The 22,730-nt window shown below is 42.8% G+C and overlaps 1 non-coding gene across 1 annotated transcript; it reads right to left on the reverse strand.

The window, feature by feature from the left end:
* Nucleotides 1–2,103: 2,103 nt before the first annotated feature.
* LOC148207691 (small nucleolar RNA R71) lies at nucleotides 2,104–2,210 on the reverse strand. Its single transcript, XR_015787717.1, has one exon. It is a non-coding gene; the product is annotated as a small nucleolar RNA R71 (small nucleolar RNA).
* Nucleotides 2,211–22,730: the final 20,520 nt, after the last annotated feature.

Consider the following 22,730-nt stretch of genomic DNA (forward strand, 5'->3'; position numbering starts at 1 on the left):
TTTTCTTCCAACTTTGCCCTTAATGAAACGCGTCTTCCAATGCGTTTTGGTGGTTCCAACCGATGCATACGTGTAGAAGAAGTGTTCCACTATCAGTTTGAGCACGATTTGGTCAGTCAAAGGAGTTGGAAATGGGTGATTCACCATCGTTTTAGGACCTACCTAACCAATTCTGCACAGCTATAAATTCCAGCAACTTCTCCACCAAATTCATCAAGCCTTGCTTCCTTCTCTTGATCATTTAGTGTTCTCTTTGTTGCTTTCTAAGTACTTTTGAGTTGCTTTCATTAGTTACTTTTGGTTTTAAATCCCGAGCACTTTACATTCTTTTATTGAGCTTGTTTTGTTTCCATTTGTACTTAGTCATTTTCTACTTATTCAAATATATAAAATCTAGCACTTTGCTTATTCTCTCTTTGCCTTTACTTTATTTTTAGTTAAGAGAGTTGTGTTTTTGGAGGAAAGAGCACGTGACACTCTCCCTTGCTTGAAAGAGAAGGGCGAAGCTCTCAATCCCGATAAAAACTCTCCGTTAGTTAACCTTGTTTTTTCACACATGCATTCCACATTCAACCATTTTACTTGCTGTATTTTCTTCAATATGTCTTTCTAAATTCCCGTCTCTAGCCCGGTTATGGATAGTTAGCCTTTTATGTCTAAAAAGGGTTGCTAAGAAGTAGTGTTTTTACTTTCCATTCATTGCTCAACATGTTTTCCCAAAAAGTTAGGATTTAGAGAAGGCCACTGTAAGTCTTAACAAGTCAATACTGAAAAGGTTGCTTATTTGCATTGTTGAGTGGTTAAACCGAGGAAGGAGCGCCTTAGACATAAGGGTTCCGCTTAAGTAGCCTAGACATAGGACCTTAACCCGAGGTTGCGACTATTTCCATCCTAAAACTAAGATATATCTCATAATAGACATATTAGGGAATGTCTTAGGACTTTGAACTTGCTTAGACATAAGTAAAGTGAGAAGCGTAGTCGTTAGTTTCTAAAGTAAAATGCATATTATCCTTAGCATGTCCTTGATTCTTTGTTGGCTAACTTGAAGTAATCGGGCTAGGTTTTATATATTATAAGTCCAAATCCCAATCCAAAACCATTATTTGTGACCACTTCCCATTTACAAGAATCACTCATTTCAACATTCACTATTCTTTAAAACTTCAGAGTTTGGAAATTGTTAGAAGTCCTTGAGGATCGATACTTGGATACTCCATCCATTTTATATTACTCTGACAGGTGTGCGCTTGCATCTATATAATTGTTACCACGCTTAGCGCGTGCGTTCAGCATAAACATTCCAGTCAAGTTTTTGGCGCCGTTGCCGGGGACTTTAGTTTTAAAATTATTTTCAAATTCTTTTAGTTTTTATTTTTTGTGAATTGTTGTTGGGTGTAATTTCCATCCACCGTTTTTGTTCTATATTTTGGTCGTTTATCTCACAAGGGTAAGTTAAAGTGCATGAGCACAAGATCTTTTCTTCTACCCCTTGACCCTGAGATTGAGCGGACCCTTCGAAAAACTCGAAAGGAGCAAAGACTTCGAAAACAACTAGAAAAGCAAAAAGAGAGAGAAGGTGAAATCAGTCCTGAAAGTGAGGTAGAGAGTACGAGCACATCAATGGCAGATATTCCACCTCGTGATCCGGTTGATCCACCTGCTGTTAACGGTAATATGAGGGATCATGCGAGAAATGATGAATTCAACCATATCCAGATGGCGGACAACAGAGACGTGGCAATGCGAGAATATGCCGCCACGACATTTGAGAACTTTGATTCAGGGATAGTCAACCCTATTCCAGCCCACGCAAACTTTGAGCTTAAACCAATGATGTTCCAAATGTTGCAGACAATTGGACATTTTGGAGGGCAGGAACATGAGGATCCACATGATCATCTGAAATCATTCATTCAAATTGCAAATGCATTTCGATTACCTGGTATAACAGACGATGCTCTGAGACTAACACTTTTTCCATTTTCTTTGAAGGACCAAGCTAGAGCATGGCTCAATGCATTTCCACCGGGATCCATCACCACATGGGGGTCGTTAGTGGAGAAGTTCTTAACAAAATTCTTCCCACCTACTCGCCACGCTGATATCAGAGAGGAGATCATCTCCTTTAGACAGTATGATCGTGAACCTGTTCACGAGGCGTGGGAGAGATTTAAAGAACTAATCAGGAAATGTCCGAACCATGGCTTGCCGGCATGCATCCAGATAGAACATTTCTTTAGAGGCTTAGATCATCCTACTAAGATGATGCTAAACAATGCTGCCAACGGAGCCTTTACAAAGAAGACATTCAACGAGATAGTTGACATCCTAAATGACTTAGCTTCACACAACGAACTATGGTGTTCGCAAAGATCTAGGGCAGCACCAAAGAAGCAAGATCCAGCTGGAGTTTTGGCTCTGGACATTGCGACCTCGATGCAAAAAGAGATGGTTACAATGAACCAGAGGCTGAAAGAGATGGCATTGGGAATAAAAAAATCCATTAGCCACGCCGATACAACCTGTGCAGTCGGATTATTGCACTCCTGCCCCTGTTTGCCAAGTCAACGATCTCATTTGTTCATTTTGCAGTGAAAACCATATTTATGATAATTGTCCACATAACCCTGCTTCTGTTTTTTTATGTAGGACATGGGAACAATAGAAACTTTAACCCATATTCGAACACCTACAACCCAGGTTGGAGGCACCACCCTAATTTCTCATGGGGAGGACAAGGAGGTTCGAGCGGTTTTAATCAAGGGCAGAGCCAGCAGAATAAGCAGCCCTATGTTCCACCTACACAGCAATACATCCCACCACCGCAACAGCAGTACAATCAGAGAACACAGACTCCACCAGTTCAAAATAACAACTCAAATCTTGAGAATATGATGAAGGAGTACATGGCCCGAACCGACGCAGTGATACAATCCCAAGCGGCATCAATGAGGAATTTTGAGACCCAATTGGGACAACTCGCCAATGAATTGAAGAATAGACCACAAGGTTCTTTTCCAGGCCATACTGAATTACCAAAACGAGAAGGGAAAGAACAGTGCAAAGCTGTCACCCTCAGGAGTGGACTGGCATATGATGGACCAACAATGCCAACAACAGATGTACAGATTCCGTCCACTGAACCAATTGTAAAGATACCAGAAAATCCAACAACACCAGAAAAAGAAAATATTAGAAAAGGTAATGAGGACACCCCGAGTGTTCCTCCACAGGTACAGCCTTCTTTTACCCCCACTCCCCCGTTTCCACAAAGATTAGTTAAGAAAAATAATGATTCCCAGTTTAGAAAATTTTTAGATATTTTAAAACAATTGCATATAAATATACCATTAGTAGATGCTCTAGAACAGATGCCAAATTATGCTAAGTTTTTGAAAGATATAGTTTCTAGGAAGAAAAAAATAGGAGAGCATGAACTGGTAGCCATGACAAAATGTAGTAGTGAAGCTGTAGGCAGCCCGCTACCCATGAAATGTAATGATCCTGGCAGTTTTACCATTCCATGTTCCATAGGAGGAAAAAACTTAGGTAGGGCATTATGTGATCTAGGCGCTAGCATTAATCTTATGCCATTATCAGTTTTCAAATCTTTAGGCATAGGAGAAGCTAGACCTACTACGGTTACCCTCCAACTAGCAGATAGATCTATCATAAGACCTGAGGGAAAGATAGAAGATGTTTTAGTCCAGGTGGACAAATTCATTTTCCCTGCGGACTTTATCATTCTAGATTGCGAGGCAGACTTAGACGTTCCCATTATTTTGGGAAGACCATTTCTAGCCACTGGGGACACAGTTTTTAATGTGAGGAAGGGAGAAATTACAATGAGGGTAAACAATGAAGAAGTTAAATTTAACGTTCTAGATGCCATGAAATTACCAGGAGACTTTGAAGAGTGCTCTGCTATAAATAGCTTGAATCCTATTATGTTTGATGAGTTTTATGACTCGTTAGTTACAGAGATTGAAGAAGAGCTTGATAAGATAGCAGAAGGACCAGAAGATGTGGCTAATCCTGTTGAAAAAATACAAAAAGAAGAATGCAAGTCGTTACTTCCGTCCATAGTGGAACCACCCACGTTGGAGCAGAAGCCATTGCCGTCGCATTTGAAATATGCGTATCTAGGGGATAACGACACTTTACCAGTTATTATAGCTTCCAATTTATCACCTACTAATGAATATTCTTTATTGCAGATTTTGGAGAAGCACAAAAAGGCCATTGGATGGACGATAGCAGATATCCGAGGGATAAGCCCGGCCTTTTGCATGCACAAAATTCTATTGGAAGAAGATGCTAAGAACTCTATTGAGAGTCAAAGGCGGTTGAACCCGAAGATGAAAGAGGTTGTAAGGAAAGAAATTCTCAAATGGCTTGACGCCGGTGTTATATACCCAATATCCGACAGCAGCTGGGTAAGCCCAGTACAGTGTGTACCAAAGAAAGGGGGTATAACCGTGGTGGCCAACGAGGAGAATGAGCTCATCTCAACCCGAACTGTGAGCGGGTGGAGAGTTTGCATTGATTATCGCAAACTCAACAAGGTAACAAAGAAAGACCATTTTGCTCTCCCGTTTATTGACCAGATGCTCGACCGTCTGGCAGGTAAGGATTTCTATTGTTTTTTAGATGGATATTCGGGTTATAATCAAATTACTATTGCTCCAGAAGACCAAGAGAAGACAACATTTACGTGTCCGTATGGTACGTTCGCTTTTAGGCGAATGCCCTTTGGACTATGCAATGCACCCGCGACTTTTCAGAGGTGTATGATGGCCATCTTCTCTGACATGGTAGAAAATATTCTAGAAGTTTTTATGGATGACTTTTCTGTTTTTGGAAATTCTTTCGACGCATGTTTAGTTAATTTGGAGAGAGTATTGGAGAGATGTGAACAAACAAACCTAGTCCTAAATTGGGAGAAGTGTCATTTCATGGTACAAGAGGGTATTGTTTTGGGTCACAAAATTTCCAAGCAAGGAATAGAGGTAGACCACGCTAAGATAGACATCATTTCAAAGCTACCTCCTCCTACAAATGTCAAAGGGATTAGAAGTTTTTTAGGGCATGGGGGATTTTACCGCCGCTTTATAAAAGACTTTGCTAAAATTTCTAAACCCTTGTGTCAATTGTTAGAACATGATAGACCATTTGTTTTTGATGATGACTGTTTAAAATCATTTGAAATGTTGAAAGTTGCTCTAAGTTCAGCCCCTATAATTATCGAACCTAATTGGGATTTACCTTTTGAGCTCATGTGTGATGCTAGTGATTATGCAATAGGAGCTATGTTAGGACAACGTAAAAACAAGATCTTGCATCCTGTGTATTATGCTAGTAAGACTCTGACCGGTGCACAACTCAATTACACTACTACTGAAAAGGAACTGTTAGCAGTTGTGTTCGCCTTTGATAAGTTTAGGTCTTACTTGATAGGCACAAAAGTCATTGTTTTTACTGACCATTCTGCTTTAAAATATTTATTTGCTAAAAAAGATGCTAAACCACGTTTGATACGGTGGATTTTGTTACTTCAAGAGTTTGATATTGAAGTTAGGGACAGGAAGGGTACTGAAAACCAAGTTGCTGATCACCTGTCTAGATTGGAATCCCCGCTCTGTGATGATGGAACTGTTATACGTGAACAGTTTATTGACGAGCAACTCTTGCGAGTTGATTCAGTTCCGTGGTATGCCGATATAGCAAATTATTTGGTAAGTCGAATAGTTCCTTATGAGTTCAACAAGCAACAGGTAAAGAAATTTTTAAATGAAGTTCGATGTTATCGTTGGGATGAGCCTTTTTTATATAAGCTAGGACCTGACAATATCTTACGCAGGTGTGTCGCAGAAGAAGAGCACGAGGCGATATTAGACGCTTGTCATATGTCTCCATATGGAGGACATTTTGCAGGACACAAAACCGCAGCCAAAGTTTTGCAAAGTGGGTTCTTTTGGCCCACTCTGTTCAAAGATGCACATAAGTTTGCCCAGGTTTGTGACAAATGCCAACGGACAGGTAATATATCTAAACGCCACGAAATGCCTCAAACCCCGATCCTGGAGATTGAAATATTTGATGTGTGGGGTATAGATTTTATGGGTCCATTTCCATCTTCTAATGGTAAGCTTTATATATTGTTAGCAGTAGATTATGTTTCGAAATGGATAGAAGCCATTGCAACTGCTACCAATGATTCCAAAGTTGTCATTCGTTTTCTGCAAAAGCACATTTTTACGCGTTATGGAACCCCGCGTTGTCTGATAAGCGATGGGGGGGCTCATTTTGTGAATAGGTCTATGCAAAAGTTGCTGACTAAATACAATGTGCGTCATAGGGTTGCAACAGCATATCATCCTCAGTCGAATGGGTTAGCCGAAATATCTAATAGGGAGATAAAAAACATTTTAGAAAAAACTGTAAATCTTAACCGTAGGGATTGGTCTTTTAAGCTTGATGATTCACTTTGGGCATATAGGACAGCATTTAAGACTCCCCTCGGCATGTCCCCCTATAGGCTAGTTTTTGGAAAAGCATGTCATTTGCCTCTTGAGCTAGAATATAAAGCATTTTGGGCTACTAAGAAATTAAATTTTGATTTGTTGGCTGCAGGTGAAGCGAGGAAGTTACAATTGTTGGAATTAGAAGAACACAAACACTTTTCTTATGAGAATGCTAAGTTGTTTAAGGAAAAAACTAAACAGTGGCATGATAGGCGTCTTCGGCCGAACAATCTTCAAGAAGGTGATCTGGTTCTGTTATTCAACTCTAGGTTGAAACTTTTCCCTGGAAAACTTAAGTCTAGATGGTCCGGTCCCTTTCAAATTTTTAAAGTCTACCCATATGGGGCAGTGGATCTAGTTGACTCTAAAGGAAATGTTTTTAAAGTAAATGGGCAGAGACTTAAGCCGTATTTTGGAGAACCAGTGGATAGAGGAAAAACCTCTATTCAACTTTCAGGTCAATAAATTTTTGCGAAAAATGTTTTTTCCTTCTTATCCGTTTTTGAAAGAACAAAAGTAAAGGAAGGAAGTCTTTGTATCTTGTATTTTCTCTTTGTTTCATTATAAAGTTTTTCTTATTAAGAGAATGTTTTTGAAAACGTTGAAAAAAAAAAAGAAACAAAAAAGAAAGAAAAAAGAATGTTGAAAAAAAAAAAAAAAAAAAAAGAATTACGCAGGCGCCTGGCGCCTGCCCTGTTTTTTCCAGCATTTCGAAAACTCTCAGGTTCGAGAAGTCGTGCAACATATCTACAACTTAAGGGCTTCATTGGATTTTGCGGTTTTACCTTCATGGCCTCCAGCGCTAGCTGCTATCCTTGGTCATCCATCTCCCAGTATTGACACTGATCCTAGTCCACAACCTCCGACTTCATGAAGGGGAGGTTCCTTCTTTGCTATTTTTTGTGTTTTCTTCTTTTTGGTTAATGACGTAGTTTGCATATTCTAGCATTACTACGCATGTTTTTTTTGTATTGATTATGTTTCAAGCTCAGTTGAAGCATGAATAAATTAGTATCGTTATCTTCTGATCACTTAAAGTATGCCTTCACTTAACCTTAGTTTAGCTTTTCACATGCCTATTTTGAAGCATCTGTGCTGTGCATGTGATTTCATGTCGATGATGATTATAAGAGATTGTTGAGTTTTCGGTTCTATGCCTGACTAAGCTTTGAGCTATTTCCTTTGTTTATGTGATAAACTCATTTTCTTTTATGTCTTTTTGATCTTTACAGACTTTAAGCTTTTTCTTTGCCCCTATATAGGAAGTCCTTGTCCTTTTTACTGTTAAGCCTTTTTCATCCGATGCAAAAGTCTTTTCCCAGTGAGGACACTGTCTCTCTTAAGTTTGGGGGGGACAGTCGTTGTGTCAGTCGTTGTTTCAAAAAAAAAAAGATAAAAGGTGTTATTTATATTTAAAAAATCATGCTATTTTCTTTTGAAAAAGAGTCAGTTGGAAAGAAAGAAAATGTTGAAAAAGCACTTAGCTAAAAAAAAAAAAAAAACAAAAACGAAAGAAAGAAAAAAAAAAAAAGTTGCAAAAGAGTAAAAAGAGTCTTGTTGAGAGAAAATAAGAGTGGGGAAAAGACTTGTGTTAGAAAGAAAAGAGCGGTAAAAACATTGAGAGTTAAAGAAAATGTATTTATGATTCCCGAGTCCTACTGTAGACACCCATTTAGTTTTAGGTTGGGTGTTGACTTTGAAAATAGCAGTAAGGATGGTGATAAGTGACTTCGTGTTTCTCATTGTCGTCGTTTTATGACCTAGCTGTTAGTTTCAAAGTTTTTCTACGAGTAGCTGTGGTTGAAACCGATGTTAGTGTGTGGAAACCTCAGGGGCTAGTAGCCGGTCTTTCAGATGTAAAAGTCTTAGTGTAAAAAGGGAGTGTGCAGATTCCTTAGGGGTATTTGAAAACGTTTTCTGTTTTTGAAAGAGAAAAAAAGATTTTGAAAGAAAAAGTTTTTATCACTTCAAACTTGGTTTATAGTGACTAAGTTTACAAGGCAATAGAATGGTAGGCTTTGACATCTTTTCCTTGAGACAATTTATGATTGAACATCTCGGTTGCTTTTGCTTTTCCTTGTCCATGTGTTAGAAAGCTGATTAAAGTTGCTAAGTTTTGCTTGAGGACAAGCAAAAAGTTAAGTTTGGGGGTGTGATTACGCTTGTTTACATGCGTAAAAAGAAGGTTTTAGATGCTGTTTTTACAATGTTTCAGCTTTGTTTCGGATTTTTCTCGGACGTTTGAGTTCCAATTCATGCAAAATTCATATATTATGGTTTGTGGATGGCTTATGTTGTATTTATGACATTTTAGGACCATTTGGGAGTGCAAATTAATCAAAAGAAGCGAAAAGACGAAAAAACACCTCAGGAGGCGCCAGGCGCCTGGGAAGCCTGCAGAAAACAGTTTTTCTTCCAACTTTGCCCTTAATGAAACGCGTCTTCCAATGCGTTTTGGTGGTTCCAACCGATGCATACGTGTAGAAGAAGTGTTCCACTATCAGTTTGAGCACGATTTGGTCAGTCAAAGGAGTTGGAAATGGATGATTCACCATCGTTTTAGGACCTACCTAACCAATTCTGCACAGCTATAAATTCCAGCAACTTCTCCACCAAATTCATCAAGCCTTGCTTCCTTCTCTTGATCATTTTTAGTGTCTCTTTGTTGCTTTCTAAGTACTTTTGAGTTGCTTTCATTAGTTACTTTTGGTTTTTAAATCCCGAGCACTTTACATTCTTTTATTGAGCTTGTTTTGTTTCCATTTGTACTTAGTCATTTTCTACTTATTCAAATATATAAAAATCTAGCACTTTGCTTATTCTCTCTTTGCCTTTACTTTATTTTTAGTTAAGAGAGTTGTGTTTTTGGAGGAAAGAGCACGTGACACTCTCCCTTGCTTGAAAGAGAAGGGCGAAGCTCTCAATCCCGATAAAAACTCTCCGTTAGTTAACCTTTGTTTTTCACACATGCATTCCACATTCAACCATTTTACTTGCTGTATTTTCTTCAATATGTCTTTCTAAATTCCCGTCTCTAGCCCGGTTATGGATAGTTAGCCTTTTATGTCTAAAAAGGGTTTGCTAAGAAGTAGTGTTTTTACTTTCCATTCATTGCTCAACATGTTTTCCCAAAAAAGTTAGGATTTAGAGAAGGCCACTGTAAGTCTTAACAAGTCAATACTGAAAAGGTTGCTTATTTGCATTGTTGAGTGGTTAAACCGAGGAGAGGAGCGCCTTAGACATAAGGGTTCCGCTTAAGTAGCCTAGACATAGGACCTTAACCCGAGGTTGCGACTATTTCCATCCTAAAACTAAGATATATCTCATAATAGACATATTAGGGAATGTCTTAGGACTTTGAACTTGCTTAGACATAAGTAAAGTGAGAAGCGTAGTCGTTAGTTTCTAAAGTAAAATGCATATTATCCTTAGCATGTCCTTGATTCTTTGTTGGCTAACTTGAAGTAATTCGGGCTAGGTTTTATTATTATAAGTCCAAATCCCAAATCCAAAACCATTATTTGTGACCACTTCCCATTTACAAGAATCACTCATTTCAACATTCACTATTCTTTAAAACTTCAGAGTTTGGAAATTGTTTAGAAGTCCTTGAGGATCGATACTTGGATACTCCATCCATTTTATATTACTCTGACAGGTGTGCGCTTGCATCTATATAATTGTTACCACGCTTAGCGCGTGCGTTCAGCATAAACATTCCAGTCATGACCCCTGTTTTTATTTTGCAGCCATGGTTTGCGGATTTGCAAGCAACGTGAAGCGCAAGTCCAAGGGCCGAGCTCATGCTCTTGAGGCCGCCCAGAATTCGAAACCTGCCACTCCTGCTGTGGTAGGGCCAGCCTCGGAAGATCCAGCCCCAGTTATCGAGCTGGAGTCTTCTGGGGGTCCCTCGAGGGAGAAGCGCCCCAGGGATCAGACCGAGGCGGTGGACGTCTCGCCCTTAGGCGAGGAGGTGAGGGAGGAAGTCCCTCTGAAGCGAAGGAGGAAGAAGAAGAAGACCACCTCCCCCTTGGAGGTCGGAGCTCGTGGGGTCTTGCCTGCGAGCTTCACAGATCGGGTGGACGATCCTGAGGCCAGGATGGGCGGGACGTCCGATGTGACGGCACGGTTCAGAGTTGAGCCGTCAAGTTCTGGGGTGAGGGACCAGGTGTCCCGCATCTCGGCCGTAAGTTTGGACCGTTGCCTAAGGAGGGCGTCCAAATTTGTAAGTGACCCAGGGTCCGTTCTGCAGAGGACCATCGACTACGCCGCTGAGGTAAGATTGGTGTTTTTTCTCAATTTACCTAACAGGTAGCTCGGTCTAACTTCTTATTTGTACCTTTTCTCAGGCGTTCGTTGCTTCCATTCAATCGGCTCTGGCAGTGAAGGCCGAGCTGGATGGGAGGGAAGTTCTGGCAGCGAGGGAGAAAGAGGAGTTCTCTACTGCCTTGGAGGCTGCTTCCTCCGCCATGAAGGATGAGCTGCTGAAGGCTCACTCTGAGGTGGAAATTTTAAAGGTCGAGGTGGAGACCAAGGCCGAGCTGCTGAAGAAGGAAGAAGACAGACGCAAGGCCCAGCTCCGAGCTGCCCATGCTATTATTAAGGGCTTGGAGAAGGAGAAGTTCCAACTCCTCAAGGAGAAGGACGACATGCTCCAGGCGCTTGAAGCGAAGGAGGAGGAGCTGAAGCATGCGACTGCCGAGCTGGAGACGATGAAGGAGCGTCTCAGCAATGGAGCCCTATTGGAGGAATCGTTTAGGCAACATCCTGACTTCGATGGATTTGCCAAAGACTTCTCTGACGCGGGCTTCAAGTTTCTCATGAAGGGCTTTGCTTCCGACATGCCTGACCTTCAAATCGATCTCGGTGGTCTGAAGAAGAGGTATGCTGAGCAGTGGGCGTCTGGGCCTAGCGGCACCCCTGGCCCCCAAGCGTTGGTGGATAAGTACGTCAGAGATCTGGACTCTGACTACTCCGACCTCGAAGAAGATCAGGACGACACCACTCAAGAGGGCGCTCCTCAAGTAGGCTCTTAGGCGACCACCCTTCAAGAGGCTTTTCGCTGTCTTTCTTCTCTTCTCTTTTGTTTTTTGTTTGTAAGTGTCAGGGCAGAGCTGCAAGGTCTATAAGCCTTGGCTCTGCTCTCCATTCAATAAAGAAGCTCCCATTTGTTTTTACTTTGTTGTTGGCAACATCTTTCCTTTCTTTGCTTTTTCTTTGAACTGCAGCCAATGTCACCTCGCACATCTTACTTTTGAGGTCGCGCCTTCAATTAAAATAATTTGAAAGTTTGAATTTGAATCTCTGTCTAGCATTCAATGCATTGCACCAACTCTGGATTTTTAACATCGCACCCTTAACTTAAAAACGTTAAAAGGCTAAAATCCTAAGTCCGCAGCTGTTCTTCATATCGTACATCGTACCCTCAGGTTCAGAGGCTTGATCATTTTGAACTTTTCACATCGTCCCTTTACCTTGAAGGTTTGAATTTTAAGTTCATCAGTGGTTTTGGCATTGCACTCGTACCCTTAGGTTTTGGAGGATTGAATTTTAATCGATTGTTGGAATGTGATCGCGTGGGAGTCTGTGGCCCCTATTTAATTTCTGGTCGAACTCGGAATCATGAAATTAAATCATCACATTTATTCCAATCATAATTCTTTTGAAACAGTTTTTACAGATCCATTGAAAACCCTTTTGGCATTTCAAGGATAATAACGCTTCAGGTGCTCCGCGTTCCACGGGTGCGCGAGGACGTCTCCTTTCAGATCGGCCAATACGTACGTCCCAGGTCGGACTATGCCCTTGACCTCAAACGGGCCCTCCCAGGTCGGATCAAGGGCACCCACATGGGTTTGGACCCTCCTTAAGACCAGATGTCCGACCTGAAAGGTCCGAGGTCGAACGCGGGCGTTGTAATGTCTGGCCATTCTGCCCTGATATTCCGCCAGGCGTAGCTGGGCCATTGCTCTTCTTTCTTCCAACAAGTCGAGGTTGAGGAGCAGCTCTTCCTTATTTGCCGTAGGCTCGTAATGCTCTACTCTGTCAGATGGCATGCCGATCTCAACCGGGACTACAGCTTCGGAGCCGAAGGCCAGGGAGAACGGGGTCTCACCCGTCGATTCTCTTTGGGTGGTCCGGTACGACCATAGAACCTCTGGTAGCTCCTCAGCCCACCTGCCTTTCTTGTAGTCCAGTCTAAGTTTGATGTCTCGCTTGATGATCTTGTTGACTGCCTCCACCTGCCCATTTGCTTGCGGATGTGCCGGGGACGAGCTAAGGTGACTTATGCCAAGCTTGCTGCAAAAGTCTTTGAACTTGGCGTTGTCAAACTGCTTCCCATTGTCTGTCACAATGGCCTGCGGTATACCAAAGTGACATATGATATTTGTCCATACGAAGGACGTGACTCTGGATTCCGTTATGTGGGAGAGCACCTCGGCCTCGGCCCACTTTGTGAAGTAATCCACAGCAACCACAGCGAACTTGGTCTGGCCCTTGCCCAAAGGGAAATGACCAATGATATCTACCCCCCACTGCGCGAATGGCCACGGGGCCGAGATGGGGATGAGCAGCTCGGGAGGTTGGTGGATTATGGTTCCGTAGCGTTGGCAATTGTTGCAAGTTCTAACAAACTTCTTGGCGTCCTGGCTGAGGGTCGGCCAATAGTATCCTTGTCGGATCACTTTGGCTGACAGCGACCGGGCGCCTGAGTGATTGCCGCACACTTCTTCGTGGATTTCTCTGAGGACGTACAGGCCCTCTTCAGGGGTTAGGCATCTCAATAGAGGCAGGGAAAAGCCGCGTCGGTATAATGCTCCACCTCGGACCGCGAACCGAGTTGCTCGCCTTGCCAACTTTCTGCGCTCCTTGGGGTCTTGTGGTGAGTTGCCTCTAATGAAGTCCGCAATCGGGTCCATCCATGAGGACTCTGGAGCGCCGATCTCCATCAGATCTGGCTCTGAGATCGAGGGATTATCTAAGATCTCGACGGGGACCGACCTGGCCAGGTCGGTCTCGTACGTCGATGCTAACTTGGCCAAGGCGTCAGTATTAGAATTTTCTGCTCGGGGAACCCGGCTTACTTCGTAAGTTCGAAACTGGGCGAGGTACGATCTGACCTTGCCCAAATACTTCTCCATTCGGGAGTCTTTGGCTTGGTACTCTTCCTTGATCTGGCCCACAACCAGCTGGGAGTCGCTGAAGACCTTAACACAAGAGGCCCCCAATGCTCTAGCGATTCGCAGGCCGGCAATAAATGCTTCATATTCAGCCTCGTTGTTAGAAGTCCGGAAGCCGAACCGCAAGGCATACTCAAATCGCTCGCCTCCTGGTCCTATCAAGAGGACCCCGGCCCCGCACCCCTTCTCGTTGAAGGATCCGTCTACATAGATTGTCCACGGTAGGTCGGACTCGCTCAGCTCGGAAGGTGGTGTGAGCTCGGCTATGAAATCTGCCGCTGCTTGTCCTTTCAACGCAGTTCTGGGTTCGAACTGGATGTCGTACTCACTTAGCTCCATTGCCCACTTCATCAGGCGTCCAGAAGCTTCTGGCTTATGAAAGATGTTTTTTAGGGGCAAGTTAGTAAGCACCACCCAGTATGGGCTTGGAAGTATGGTCTAAGCCGTCGAGCCGAGGTGACTAAAGCAAGAGCCAACTTTTCCATTTGAAGGTATCTGGTCTCGGCTTCGGTCATAGCCTTGCTTGTGTAGTAGACCGGGTTTTGCCGCGCTTCCTCTTGCCTGATTAGGGCCGAGCTGACGGCGCTGTCAGACACTGCTAAGTACAATTGGAGCTTGTCCCCCGGCATGGGCCTGGCGAGCAAAGGTGCCAAATAGAGGTAGCTTTTCAACTGCTGAAATGCTTGCTCGCACTCCGCTGTCCATTCAAACGGCCCTTTCCTCCGTAGGACTTTGAAGAAAGGAAGGCACTTATCTGTCGATCTTGAAACAAACCGGTTCAGGGCCGCAATCCTGCCATTGAGGCACTGAAGCTGCTTCAGCGTCTTAGGTGCCTCCATCTCGAGCACGGCTTTAATCTTTTCGGGGTTGGCCTCGATTCCCCGGTTGTTCACCATGAAGCCAAGGAATTTTCCCGAAGAGACTCCAAAGGCACATTTAGCTGGGTTGAGCTTCATTTGATATGTCCTCAGAACCTCGAAGGCTTCGGTCAGATCGGAGAGATGCGACTTAGACTGCTTGCTCTTGACAAGCATGTCGTCCACATACACTTCCATATTCCGGCCGATCTGCTTGGCGAACATTTTGTTCACCATTCTCTGGTAGGTCGCTCCTGCGTTCTTTAACCCGAAGGGCATGACCTTGTAATAGTACAGACCTTGGTCTGTTATGAATGCGGTATGACCTTGATCTGGGACATGCATCTTGATTTGGTTGTACCCAGAGTAGGCGTCCATGAAGGTAAGCAGTTCGTGCCCGGCTGTGGCGTCCACGAGCTGATCAATCCTCGGCAGTGGGAAGCAATCTTTCGGGCATGCCTTATTTAAGTTCGTAAAATCTACGCACATTCTCCACTTTCCGTTAGATTTTTTAACTAATACAACATTGGAGAGCCACTCGGGATACGAAATTTCTCTTATGTATTCAGCTTTCAAAAGTTTGCTAACTTTCTCAACAATTACATCACTCCGCTCCTTGTTTATAGGTCTTCTTTTTTGCTTTACAGGTCGGAATGACGGATCTATGCTGAGGCGATGCGTCATAATTTTCGGGTCAATGCCAGACATGTCCTCATGGGACCACGCAAAGACATCCGAGTTGGATCTGAGGAAGTGGATTAGCTCCTCTCTGTCGGTGGCCCCCAGCTTGGTTCCTATGCTTACTTGCTTCTCGGGACTAAGCAGAGGAACAAGCTCGAGCTCCTCAGTGGGTGCGGCAAACTCCCTCCTCGGCAGGTCGGCCTTGAACTCGAGCGTCCCATCCCTACTGGCGAGAGTTTCAAGGGCGCAGACCGATGAGCCTTTAAGTGCGGAGGCATAGCACTCCCTTGAAGCGGTCTGTTCTCCTCGGACCGTGCCCACGCCATTGGGGGTGGAATACTTCAAAACTTGATGAAGTGTCGAGGGAATGGCCAGAAATGAGTGGATGATGGGTCTCCCAAAGATGGCGTTATAGGCCGGTCTACCGTCAATCACCACGAACTCGGCCATTTGGGTGACCCGAGTTTGGTCCTGCCCAAGCGTGACCGGCAAGTCGATGCAACCCTCTGGGATGACCGATTCTCCAGAGAACCCAACCAGCGGTGTCGGGCTTTTCTTCAATTGCGACCTCGTCCATCCCAGGGCGAGGTAGGTCGGTAAGGACAGGATGTTAGCAGATGCGCCTCCGTCTACCAGCACCCTCCTGACCACCACATGATCAATCAAGGGAGCGATCACAAGTGCATCATTGTGGGGCAGGTGGACCTCCTTCAAGTCTGCACCGTCGAAGGTGATTGAGCAGGTCGGCCTCTGCTCCCTGATGATGCACACCTCGCGCCTGGCTGCACGAGCTAACTCCTTTCTTTTATGTCCGGACTGACCCCCGCTTGACCCTCCGAAAATGGTATTGATGACCGCAGGTCGGTCAGTGCGCCGGGGCGGCGTCCTCGAATGCTTCCGCTCTTCCTTTTTCTCTGCCGAGCTGGTCTTGGGCTTTCCCACAAATTTCTTGAAGTAGTCATCTTGAATTAGATCCTCAATTTGGCGCTTCAACTCCCAGCAGTCCGACGTGTTATGGCCGTGCTCCCGATGGAAGCGGCAATACTTGTCCTTGCTGCGCCTCTCCGGGGCTCCCCGAAGCTTCTCAGGACGTTTGAGTAGTTTTTCCATTCCAGACTCCTCGATGTTCGTTAGGATATCGGAAATTGGAATCGTGGTCGGGGTGAAGCGTTCGTAAGGTCGGCTCCTGGTAGGTCCGTTCTCCGCCCTTCGATACTCAGCTCGGCCGCTGGAGAAGGATCCCTTGTCCTTGGACTTGGGATCTGCCTTTTCTATATCTTTTCCACTTCTGCCCCGGCCGATCTTTCGTTCTGGTCGGTCGGTTTTGGTTCGGAGGAGCTCCTGTCCATCGATGACTTTCTTCGCCTTCTGAAGCACCTCGGCGAAGGTGGCCGGGGCCTCCTCTCCAAGCTTCACCGTGAGGGCTTCGTCGGCTAGACCGGTGAGAAAATAGCACATGGCCGAGTCATCGGAGCAGTGTGCGACCTTCAATTGCTCCTCCTGGAATCTGGTGACATATTCTCGCAGCGTCTCACCCTCCTTCTGTCTGATGGTGGCGAGATGGGTCGCTGTCTTTTTGTCATAATGCCGAGAAGAGAACTGGGCGAGGAACTCCCTTCTCAGCTGAGAGTAGGTCGAGATCGACCTGGCTGGCAGTCTCCGATACCACAATCGCGCGCTGCCAGTAAGCGCGATCTGAAAGGCGCGGCATTTGATTGCGTCTGATGCCGCTTGGAAATCCATGAGGCCTTCAAAGACCTCAACATAATCCTTGGGGTCCTTCGACCCATCATAAGGTTTCACGGTAGGAGCTTTGAACTTCGGAGGGATCGGTGCTTCCAAAACGTCCGAGGTGAAGGGCGATTCTCCCAAGTCGCCATCGTTCAGTGGACCTTCCTTCTGCTCACATTTGGCCTTTAAGGCCTCCACCTGAGCGTCGAGCTGGCCCCTCAGCTGGTCGAACTCCTCCCTTGTAATCACTCCTGCAGGAGTTACTGGGTTGCGAGAGGATTCAGCCTGCTGGTTGGAGCTCCTGTGTGAGCGGGATGGTGACTGTCCTTTTCGGAGAGATGAGCCTCTGTTTCTGTTGAGGTGTTCACGGAGGTCTCCTCTCTGGCGAGTGTGTCCCTCGCTCTCGTTGTCTTCGGGATGTTCCTCCTCGACTGGGCCGAGGTGGGAACCCCTTTGCTCGCGTATGCCAACGCGCGTCACTCGGTTCTCAGATCGGGACCCTGCGCCTGCAGCTAATATCATTTCGTTATACATTTCCTCCATGGACCGCATTTTCGTGCGCATTACCTCCATTTCTCTCTGGAGTGCGTCCAAGTTCTCACTTGTCGGGGCCGGGGCTGGACCCCGGGCGCCCTTCTTAGAGGTTCCACCTCGGCCACGGGTGGCCTTGAATGTCCTTGGGGGGTGCGCAGGTGGTAGGACAGGCGCGGTGATTTGTGCCGACTTGCGGAGGGGTTCTGTTGCTAGGCCGTCGTGACCTTGCCCCTCTACCACTGCTGCTCCGACCTCCCTCTGGTGGAAATCACTGGCAGCTAGAGTCCTTCGATCTGCCGTATTGGTCGAGTTTGCTGGTTGAACCATTTTCGCTCGCGTATTCGTTTAAAAGGATTGGGATGACTTACATTGTCGTCTCCACAGACGGCGCCAAATGTTTATGCAAGGATATGCACAACAGTGTATTTCAGATTGCAGCTCGAACTCGGCATCCGGACCGATCTGAATACTTGGGCGGACCTGCACAAAAAGATGAGCACTCCGACGATCAAGTCAGTATAGGTCGGATTCCCAGTTTAGTTCGAGGTCAGAAATCATCGTACCTGATCGTGGAGTGAGGTCCTCTACTTATGGGTGGTAGTCCCGCTAATCTCGCGACGGTTACACCCGGTAATCTCGGGACCGACGGTTACACCCGATAATCACGCCGCTGACAGTAGCTCACATCGGCCCCTACCGAGCTTCCCGGTAGGTCGGATCTCGGCCAGGTTCACCTCGGCCCTCATACTTAGCATCTGTCAACGCTAGTGGTGGTGATCTCGGCGGTCCGAGCTGGGCATGACTCATGAGTCATCTTGGAGCACCAATAGGGGTCCTCTACGTGTCCAGGGTATTCTCTTCCCCAAACAAACTTCTCTAAGTCCGCTATTTTGTTCTCCCCAAATGTTCATGTTGATAGGCAAGCCTACCTTCAATCCCTCTTGGGGGTTGAGCTTGTTCAAGACTTAGGGAACTACCTTGGTTTGCCTTCTGCCTTTTTGAGGAGGAAGGGAAATGATTGGAATTTTCTTAAAGATAGGATATGGAAGGTGATGCAGGGGTGGAAACACAAGTTCTTTTCTGCTAGAGGTAAGAAAATCCTTATCAAAAGCGTGGCCCAAGCAATCTTCTCTTATGCTATGAGTTTTTTTCGGTTGCCTAAAGGATTTTGTGATGATATTGCTCGTATTTTTACTCGTTTTTGGTGGGGGTCCACTAGTGAGTAAAAGAAATTACACTGGATGAGTCGGGAGCACCTATGTATGCCTAAGGAGCTTGGAGGTCTTAATGTTCATGACTTGGAGGGCTTTAACAAGGCTTTAATAGCCAAACAAGCCTGGCGATTTCTAAAAAATCCATCATTATTAGCATCCAAAGTTTTGAAAGCTATTTATTTTCTCGATTCCTCTATTCTTGAGGCTTCTGCTAATTCTACTGCTTCATATTTTTGGAAAAGTCTCATATGAGGTCGTGACCTACTTCTTTATGGGATTCGCAAACAAGTGGGCAGAGGTGATACAATAAGGGTTTTTGAGGACCCTTGGTTACCTAGAGAAAAGTCTTTTAAGCCGATCACACTAACACTTTCTAATGGTAATCTTATGGTTTCTAGTTTGATCGAGCCCTCTAGCACTTCGAACCTTGGGATATTGTCTAGTGTCTTCTACATAGATGATATTGATCTAATCCTAAAAATTCCCCTCAAACTCTTATAATTTGGAAGACTACTGGCTATGGCATTATGAATGGAGGGGCATTTTCATTTTCAGTGTTAAAAGCGCCTATAAATTATTCATGAGCAAAAAAATTACTGCATACACGAACAACTATTCTATTAGAGGCAATTTCTGGAAGAACTTATGGAACATGAGCATTCCTACGAAAATCAGATCTTTCCTATGGAGATCAATGCATGGGTTTTTGCCTACTATGTACAATCTTCAAAGGAAATGGTTAGATGTCTCGCCTTATTGCCCCTATTGCAAAAATAAGGTGGAAACTACAGCTCATGCTCTGTTGAATTGCTCTTGGGTGTAGCAACTATGGTCTACCATTCTCCCTTCTGCACCCTGTCCTGCGAGTTCGAATGTTCCATTTCCTGATCAATGGGAGAGATGACATATGAAGCTTAGTAATTTGGAATTAGAAATTGCAGCGATCACTTGCTGGGCCATTTGGAATGACCAAAACCAAATCATTCAAGAGAAGCCAATTCCTCCTCGTACGGGGTTTTATCTCGTCAAGCTTTCCATTCTCCAACGCCAGCTCCGCAACAAAGAACAACAATTGCCAATTGGAGTCCGGCCATGGTAGGGATGAAATTAAATATTGATGCTGCGTGTGGAGCTAATTCGACTGGGTTAGGCTTCCTTATTCGTGATGAATCTGGTCGTTTATTGGCAGCGGGATGTCGGTTTGTACCTCTTCCTTACACACCTTTACTTGCTGAGCTTCTGGCCATTCGTGAAGGTTTGGATTCACGACATTGGTGCTCTTGCTCTCGGTTTAGATGTATGCGACTTCATGCATGTACTCCGGGAATGCAATCGATCGGCTGACATCTTGGCTAAACAGGGTCTCAATGCCTCTAGTTCTTCTTCGTGGACTTGTAATTTCCCCTTTTGGCTTCTTCATGTCTCTGAAAGGGAAAGTTTTTCCCGTCGTGTTGCCTGCATGGCAGTTGATTCTTAATGAAAGCAATATTTACTCAAAAAAAAAATTGATATTTTGTCAAATTTTTGCACTATTAATGGACTTGTTGATTTATCCTATGTTGATGTCAAACACATAAACATATGAAAAATGTTGATGGAGTCAACATGAGCATAGCTCAGCGATTAAGACATCTTACTCTTTACTAGTAGTCGGAGGTTCAATCCTCATCTCACATTTGTTGTAACCAAGAAAAAAAAAATATCAATGGAGATATCAACATATTAACGGAACTTTAATATATTGATTTGGAGAAGAAATTTTGTGCGTGTGTGTGGTCTAATGCAAACTCCTCTGGCCGCACACATTTAACCGATTTGTTCTGTGGGAAGAGAAAGAACATCTAGATTCCCATGTTTATTTTATAGAAATCTAGGATATATAGGGTGTTTTTATGCCCTCTTAAATCATGAGGTTTCCAAGATTTACATGTTGAGGGTATATCATCTGTTTTTCTATTCATCATTTTTTAATATATTTTTCTTTCATCAATTTCTTTATTTTTTAATATTTAACTTTTTAATTAAAATAAATTAATGTATTCATTCACTAATAAACAACAACTTTGGACAATTAAGTATAGTTATTTATTACGTTTATATATAAAATAAAATTCAATTAGATTATATAAATATCTTCATTTATTTGAGTTGGTAGATTATCTTTTAAAAAATATAATCCAATAAAAATGTAATTATTTATATAATTTTCTTTTAAGAGAAAAGGTTGAATATGGAATTACATATCTTGTTTGGTTTCCGGTTCAAAAAAATATCTATGTAAGGCTTCTCTCCTCGGTTGTCTTTGTACAATTTGTTGTTCTTCTGTCCAATCAAATATTCCGATCGGCTTGACTGGTACATTAATCAATATTTGTTGTTTGGTACCCATATCTATCAATGTCAATTAAGTTCTCGAATTCATTCCCATTATCTTTTAAGATGAGCTAAGGAAAACATAAGTTAAAATTGGAATTAATAGTTAATACTAAATATTTATGAAAATGCCAAATTAATATATATTAATGTGTTCTAAACAATAACACTTAAGTTTGATATAAACTAAATTGATAAAAAAAAACTAACTTTTATAATTTTTGAACATTTCCAAGGGTAAATCCTCGGAACAAACATATCTATTTAAATATTCTCATACATCATTATAAATTTTCCAATAAAACAAACCTAGTTATCTAAAAACGCTATACATTCTATATTTTCATGCATATAACATATCTAAAATACTTAAAAACAAACGGCCCCAAGTGGCGTCTATGCATTCTCAAGAACAATTTCTTCAATCACTCAAAGTTTCTTTCTAGCTTTAATTTGAGTTTCAAAATTGAACTTGAACACAATTTATTTGATGGTTAGATTTCACAATCTTTTCTCATATATATAATTGAAAACATTTTTCAAACATTTTCACCATAATGTACTTTTAAGAGGATTGCTTAAATGATGCTCGGAGAAGAAGTTTTATAAATAAATAAATTAATTAATTAAAATGCTCGTGGAAGAAGTAATTCCTTAACTAAGGCTTATCAGGATTTGGATTAAGATTTAACATGTAATAAACAATCCTACCTGCAAAATTTAGTACTACTAACTTTCATGCACACTAGAAATTCTTTAAAACAAATAAATTTAGTGAATCAAATATCATATTAAAATTATGATTCATATAAATGATAAAAAATGAAATTAACGAGACCAAAAAATAATTTTTTTAGAAAGTACGACAACCAAAATAAATATTTTGATATTATAAAAACTAAAATAGACCTCAGTCCAAAATAAACGGCAAGTAAATGTAAACAAATCATAAAAGTATTTAAACCATTTATTTATTTACTTATCTTATTTCACCATTTTCGAGAAGTGTTACTTTATTATTGGGTTTTTTTTTTTTTTTTTTTGACAAACATTATTATAGGTAGTTGAATCATACCGACTGTTTCATTTAAAAGATTTATTATGGAACATACATAAAATTTATGGACCCAGCAAGAGCTATAAAAGTTGTAAGGCTTCAATCCCAATCCCATAGCTTTCCCTTAACCATTACATTGAATCCTCACCTATCCTTCATCCATATTTCCAATTTCCCCCAATAGTCACTAATACTTGCCTAGTTGCCTCAGAATCTTAAACACGTTTGGTTCGGATTTAGTTTAATATTCTTGAAAATAAGATGCATGGGAATAAGAGGTCTAGGAATTAAGTATAACTGTGTGTTTGATCATTGTGTATGAAAATGTTATTAAAATTTCATGGAATAAATGGTTAATTGTTGTTAGTTAATGCCAAAACGAGCATAGTTCAGCGGTAATTGACATATATCTACAACAAAAAGGTTGTGAGTTGGATCCTCACCCCATCCAATCGAAGAATAAATGATTTTAACACGTTTGTTTTGTAAAACCCTAAAATGGCATTCGGGTAATTTAGTTGAAACACAAGCCCAAATAGAAAACGAAACATGCATATATATATTAGTCCATTTCC

This window comes from Momordica charantia, unplaced genomic scaffold (assembly GCF_013281855.1).
Source record: "Momordica charantia cultivar OHB3-1 unplaced genomic scaffold, Mcharantia_2.0 BLBB01000105.1, whole genome shotgun sequence".
NCBI lineage: Eukaryota > Viridiplantae > Streptophyta > Magnoliopsida > Cucurbitales > Cucurbitaceae > Momordica > Momordica charantia.